A 7,478-nucleotide genomic window follows, 5' to 3' on the forward strand; every position below is an offset into this window, starting at 1 on the left:
TGTATGGTTAATGACCCAATTTGTGACTCACCTAACAGAAAGAGGGCTGACATTTAGTTGGGTGAGTTTGTCAATAATGTCTGAATGGGGGATTATGTCAAAGGCCTTTGCTAAGTCTAGATATGCTGTGTGCACAGATTTACCCTAATTTATGGCCCTGGTCACATTTTTGAAGAAGTCTATTATGTTTAACAGGCATGACTGAGACTTTACAAAGCCGAACTGGGTTGGATCAAAGGTTTGGAGTTCACTTATATCTTTATTTATGAGGTCCATGATGATACGTTCCATGGCCTTGCAGATAAGGCTAGTCAGGCTCATGGGTCTATAATTCCCTGGATCGGTTGCTAAGCCTCCCTTGTGGAGGGGGATAGCTGTCATGCTTTTCCATTCAGCTAGGCCAAATCCTGTATTCAAGCTGTTGTCAAATAGGGTGCCTAAGGGAGTTGCTAATTCTTGTTTTAGTTTGTTTAGAATGCAGCCTGGCATGCCATCAGGACACATAGAGGCTGTGTTTTTCTGCCTTAGACTGATCTTTAATTACATGTTATTTAGATATATAGGGCAGTGAAGCTGTTGCAGGTATAGTTTGTGATATGTTTGTAGGTGATAAAGGGGAGAAATTTTCACCAAACCTGTCCTCTAGTAGGTTAGTAATTTCTGCAGGATCCATGTGTGTGATATTATTTGTCACTAGTTCAGCACACATCTGAATCCTACCTTTTAGGCAATAGATGTAGCTGAAGAAAGCCTTATGGTTATTCTTAGCTGTGTTTGCTAATTTTTTTCTCAAAGTTGCCCTTATAGGATTCTATAAGTTGTCTTATTTATTTAGGCTTAGGAGGATACTTTGCCAATGCTGGGACCTCCCTTTGGTATTCTTAGACAACAGCTTCTTACATTTATTGTATAGTTTATTTATGCAAAATGTCCATCAGGGTGGCTTGTTTATTTTTTTTTTTTTTTGAGGCTCTTAATCTGGCACAGCTGAGTCTATACATTTGTGTGGGTACACGGCATCAGAGTATACTTTAGTATAATTGCCAAGATCATCTGTGGGGACTAGGGATTGGAGATCATTTATATGTCAACCCCTAGGAGGATATAGTTGGCTTTGGTGAAGTTTTTTAATATGACTTCACCTCTGATGGGTTCTGGAGTTATTGCTACTGTGATGTCTGGCTAATATCCCACCGGACTGTTAATTAATGTGACGTCCCTTACTATCCTGGGTCAGTAACTAAGGAGCTTCAATCCTCACTACTGACTCCAATGTGAGACTGTCACTTAAACAGGAGTAATATTTCACAATTTTTTCCTAAGATTACAATAGAAACATTCGCTATAATCTAGGACTGGACTGTATACTTCTGCCCACCCCCAATAATAACTCCTTATTACACACTTCAAAGTAATGTGTCCCAGTTTAAGACCTCTGATGCACTCATACTCAAAGTAAATTTAAATCTCACACTTCCAAACATTTCTGGGAAAGCCTGACACAGATTTCCAGCTGTGTCCCTTCCCCAAAATAATATGGTAATGCTGCTGCCAATCATAATGGCTTTATGCCCTTCTAAAGGCATGTCCAATTATGAAACGTAATTATGAAAATAAATGATAGCTATGACCAGGGCAGCCAGGCCTTCAAGGGGAGCTGGGGACCATCAAACAGGTATAAACACTCTCTAATCACTAAAGAAAAACACTGATTTCCAGCCACAATGTAAAATAAAGAAAAACATTTAATAATAAATAAAATGATTACAAGAATGTAAATCAATATCTTTCAATAAACACCAGAATTCAAACACCAGAAATGTAAAATTAAACTGTAGGATAGAAGTCCATCATTCTAGAAAACTCTATCTGAATAACTTAACTTTCCTAATCTAACTGGAGAACACTGTATCTGATCTAATCTAAAACATAACAGCAAGGCAAAGGCAGGCTTACAGTTTTTGATGAGTTCTCTTTTTATGGTTATCCACTGACTGCAACTCTTCACTAACAGCTGTTTTTCTCAAACTGCTCAGCAGTTGACAAACTGCACTAATTAACAGTCTCAATTATCTTATTTTAAAAAATAACAGTAAGCTGTTTGAAAAAGTTCTTTTTTCTGTCAATCATCTGTTCAAATAATCACCTAGCAACCAGGAACATTCTAATGACATCACCTACTGTTCTCCACAGTTTGTACTTTAGAATCTCCCTCTCAAACATGCACAATTAGAAAAGTATCAAAACACTGACAGATTCTTTACACATGCTGTATAAACAGGGAAATACTCAACATTTTTAAAAGCTTATATACATTTTAACAGTTAGACATGCTGGCATACAAGACAAGTTAATCTGAGAATGTACACAAATTTCCTGCCAGACATGCTAACAATGATGACAGTGTTTTTATTTTCTTCACATTTACTTCAAAAGTGAGTGATTTATGATCAGATTTTACTAATAAGAGTCCTACACTTACGGCAGTGCAATGGTCTCTAATTTTGGTGACAACATGGTCAAGGATATCTGAGACCCCTGTACAATTTGTTCCAGGGCATTTGAGTTAACAAAGTCAATTAACTTTTATGCAAGTAAATTGGGGCTTGTATAGGTTTCCCAGTTGATGGTATGATAGTTAAAATCCCCCATGACAAGAGTGTTAGGTTGTATTTTGATTGACTTGACTCAAATAAAGCCAAATTAGCTGCATAAGCATCTTCGTTTATGGAGGAGGACCTGTAACTAGCAATGACTTGAAGGGGGGGGGGTCTTACCTATGGTAATCTGTATATAGAGTGGCTCCATGGAGTTATCTTGTCAAACCAGTCTGGAGAAGTATTTATCTTTAATGGAGATAGATACTCTATTACCTTTATTTGTCACACTTTCATTTTGCAGTCTGAAGGTGTAGAAGGCATTGCATTATTCCAAGGTTGGGGTACTCTCTGTGGCCTTGAACCAGGTTTCTGTGACTGTAGAAAAGTCTACATCATCCTAGGAAAGGAATGTTTCCAGAGAGTTCAGCTTTTGGTTTACAGTCCTAGCATTCAGCTGGATAATCCTTATTTTGTTTGTGCTGGATATTTTCACTTCAGAAGTATTGTTTTTTGAGACCTTGCTTAAAAAAGGCACTATGGGAGAGGCAAGAGCGTTATTCAGCAGCCAAAAGCCCAGAGGTTCCAGGTGCAGACTATCTCTGACGAAATAACGAGGTCTATCAACCATGCCATCCAAAGCTGACAAAAACTGGATCCCCCTTGAATGACATCAGAAACTAAGCCGATTATAAAAGTCAATAATTTTTTGTTTATATTGTGGCATCATTCTAGGTGAGGGTAAAATGCTGCTCAGAGCTAGGGACATACCTGCATGGGACACATGTTCGGAGAGCTCAATCATGTCTCTCTTCATATAGTCCAGTGAGGTACATCTCAAGTCATTCACACCAACATGAATTATGACTGAGTCATAACGGTACTTCTAGTTGATTGACTTGAATGCATGTTTGATTTGACAAATCTTGGCACTGGACAGACAGCTGACTATGACTTTCTCCTTGTCCAGTTTGTCTCAGTATAGAATCTCCAATAACAAGAAAATTAGCTTTGGGTGTGTTGTGCCTTAAGGGCCTAATTGGTGAGACACTGGTGTTGTTATGTGTCTTGAGTGCTGTGGATGCTGTGTCTACTGTAGCAACCCTGTGCTTAGGAGGTCTTTAGTGTTTAGGTATTTTTTTGCAGAGTACCTCCATGTATGATGGCCTATGTGTTGAGTTCAAGCTTTGTGTATAAGTTGTGGAATGTGTGCTTTGTGTAAGAGTTGTGGTGTGTGAGCTGGAAATCTTTTTGGCATTATTGTTTGGTATGTGAGAGAACAAGAATTCCAGCTTCTTGGTGTAGATATATCTCTTGCACTCTGTACTAGAGGGATTTAGTAGTAGAGAGTTGTCTGTGTACACGAGGCATTTGTTACACTGCCTCAGGAGATCCATATCAACCAAATTGGCAGGAGAAACAAGAGTAGTCTGACTCTCCATAATGCTAGGTTTAGACCTGTTGCTGAGTAGAGCATTTGTTGATCACACAGTAGTTTTGGAAGGTCAGTGGAACAGAGGCAGGGCACCAAACACACTAGAACTGTGTTAAAAACAAGTGCAAACCTATGCAAATGCAGTGTTTTTATAACAAACAAGAGGAAATGGTTGGAAACAAATTAATCAATTCTAAATCTCAAAACTGAGCCCTGTTACAGTAGCCTTCAATTAGATCAGTACAAACGGGTCTATATTATAACATCGAATGCTCAAAATTTCGAATGTTATAATATCGACCTATTTCAGTCGAACAATCATAACACTGAACACTCAAAACAGTGAATTTTTTCCCAGGGAAAAAATTCGCTGTTCCAAGAAACATACGCACATACAACACAAGCACACCAAAACAACTTCAATCCACAAACATACACTTAAAATCCTACATCTAACCCTACACTAAACTGTACATACACTACTATCTATCCACTTACCTTAACACAAACCCTAACCCTAAGGTCCATAACTCTCACAAACTCCCCTCACCCGCTCCCTAACCATAGCTCACTTAACCCACCCCTAACCCTACAGTCTGTCACTATCGCACACTCACCTCACCCGTGCCCTAACCCTAACTCACTTAACCCACCCCTAACCCTAATGTCTGTCACTACCGCACACTCACCGCACCCGCGCCCTAACCCTAAAGTACCTAACTACCACACACACTCACCTTACCCCAGTCTGTTCACTCACTTACTTTAACCCCGTCCGTAACCATCGCACCACACTTACCTGAACCCAATCCGTAACTTCCGTTCGCTCACTTCCCTAAACCCGGTCCATAGCCATCACACCACAGTGCTGTAAATAGCGAAGCCATGGAAAGGATCACCGAAATCTTACCCTAGGTAAAATTTCGATGTTCTGAGGCTTCGCTATTGTCAGCTTTCACTCTAAAGGGTTTGATATTATAACATTCGAAGTTTTAAAACTTCAATTTTATAATATAGACCCATACAAACTGTACCTTCCTCCCATGAGGGCACAGTGGGATGTCTCCAACAAATGATTTTCCCAATTTACTGCTCAATCTGTACAATCAGAACTAGATTCAGCAGGTCTGAATTTAGCCTATGCTACATCAACTAGAAGTGCAACCAAAAATCAGAACATAGCAAAAACGGTAAAAAACAATTGAAACTGCAGCCGATATGGTTTAAATGCAACAAATGCAATTAAAACTGAGCCCTGTTTCAGTAACCTTCAATTAGATCAGTCCAAATTGCAGCTTCCTCACACAAGGGCAAAAGGGGACCTCTTCAACACAAGATTTCTTGATTTAGTGCTCAGTCTGTACAATCAGAACTAGATTCAGCAGGTCTAAATGTAGCATATCCTACAGCAACTAGAAGTGCAAGAATCAGAACACAGTAAAAAAAAACAAAAAAAAAAAAAACTGTTGAAATTGCATTAAAACAGTAAAAAGAAAATGTTAGTGATTTTAGCAGTAGACAGATTTAAAAAAGCTTTTCCTAGAAACTTAAGAAAGTTGGTACTGAAAAGACATCACAGGCACTCTGACAAGTTAATAATTTCAGTAGCATGCTTATTAATTAATTATATAAAACTGAATAATTGGTACTAAATCTAAAGTTGGTCTAAACGTGTGCAATCACCTGTGAAACAAAAAGTAGCAAATAATGAGTTAACTTGTTTCAGATGTGAAGGAAGGGGCACACATAGATTATGTTCCTTTAATTCTGAAGAGAATCTCAGTAGTGGAAATATGAAAACTGATTATGCTACAAATTCAACTGTTCCTATAGAATGTGATAAGACTGAATAAAATACTTCTAAATGTATTATTTTGTTATAGTATTATAACCAGTTTAGCAAAGTGTGCTATATTTTTGTAAGGGAAAGACTTTCACAGTTTACTGGATTATGGAAGCATAATTACCCTTATCAAAGGATCCAGTGTATGCAAACATAAGATTAATAACAAAATGAAAGGTAGAGATCATATATGTTCATGGCGATAAAATGAATATAAAATTCTTAAAAAGGAATATCTACTTATGCACTTTGGAAATCTTTGGCTGGAATCCCAAATAAGAGCTATTATTTCCTTTCATTCTTCTGTGTTTATAACTTGACCTAAATCTCGATGCTAGAGGGGCTCCTAGCTGAAAGGAAAATGCTCAAGTGAAACTCAACACCTCTCTTGTTAGTCCAGTGGCAGTGATATCAGCATGGGATATAGGGGGTCTTTCTTTTGAAGCCTGTATGACAGCTAATGTTTTCTTTTCATACTTCTGAGTCTATATTGCCTAAGCAAAGGTTTTCACAGTGTGTGTGTGTGTGTGTGTGTGTGTGTGTGTGTGTGTGTGTGTGTGTGTGTGTGTGTGTGTGTGTGTGTGTGCATGTGTGTTTGTAATTCCGCTACAGAAATGGAATACTTGTTCTATGTAATACTATTTACCAAGCAGACAGTGGAAATCAAAATTGTCACTCATAGATATGAGCTAGATAATAGGAATGTGTGTGTATTGTCTAGGTCTTGCAACACATCTACACTAACACAAAACTGATGTTGTCTACTGTTGAAAGGTAGTTGTGGCATGTTGCTAGTTAAAATGGGTACACCTTTAATACCAACCTGATATAGCAATGGCTAAGAATATAATTATTAAGTATGGGCGTAGTTTTAAGTTTGATGACAGACTAAAGAAAAATTTGGGTGATAAACCCAGTTTTGTATATGAGAAAAATGTCAATGTTCTAAGAGCAGGGCGGAGAGTATAGGTAAAAAAAAAAAAAAAACTTACAACAATAAAGTAGCCCCAGAGGAACCAGAAAATGCATCCACTGCAGTCAATGTAAGGATATTCCTGAGGGTACAGGTGTCAGTCTAGATGATTGACTAAAATTACCTGATGGCTGCAACTGTATGCCTAGTGGAGTTATATAGGTTCATAGGTCCATAGGTGTTTACTAAGCTAATGACCACAAGGGCCTTTTTAAGCCTAGCTATGCCTTCCAAATCTCTGACAAGTTCTGATATCCTTGGTAAGTTTAAGCATGGGCCTAGGAGATGAACCATTTATAAGTTACCTCTTTTCATTAGAGACATAGGTGCCAAACCAGAGATGAATTTTTGGTTTCCCATCCAATTGTCCAAGTTGCACTTGAATTGGATTAGGGAGGAACTCTGCTTCACATGGATGGGCAGCCTGTTCCATAGTCATGGTAATCTCTGGGATACATACCTATCTCTCCAGCATGTCCTATTTATCTCACAGGTAAGGTTTAAGTCTTTACAATGGGTAATTATGGTGCTGTTTGTTTTGTGGATATGCAGGAGGTCCATCAGAGTGGGATCTGACAATGCCCTGGATGTCAGGCATAGATCTCTCCTCAAAAGCCTGTAGGAGACAGA

The sequence above is a fragment of the Protopterus annectens genome, chromosome 9.part0 (genome assembly GCF_019279795.1).
Source record: "Protopterus annectens isolate FY-2018-M chromosome 9.part0, PAN1.0, whole genome shotgun sequence".
Classification (NCBI taxonomy): domain Eukaryota; kingdom Metazoa; phylum Chordata; order Ceratodontiformes; family Protopteridae; genus Protopterus; species Protopterus annectens.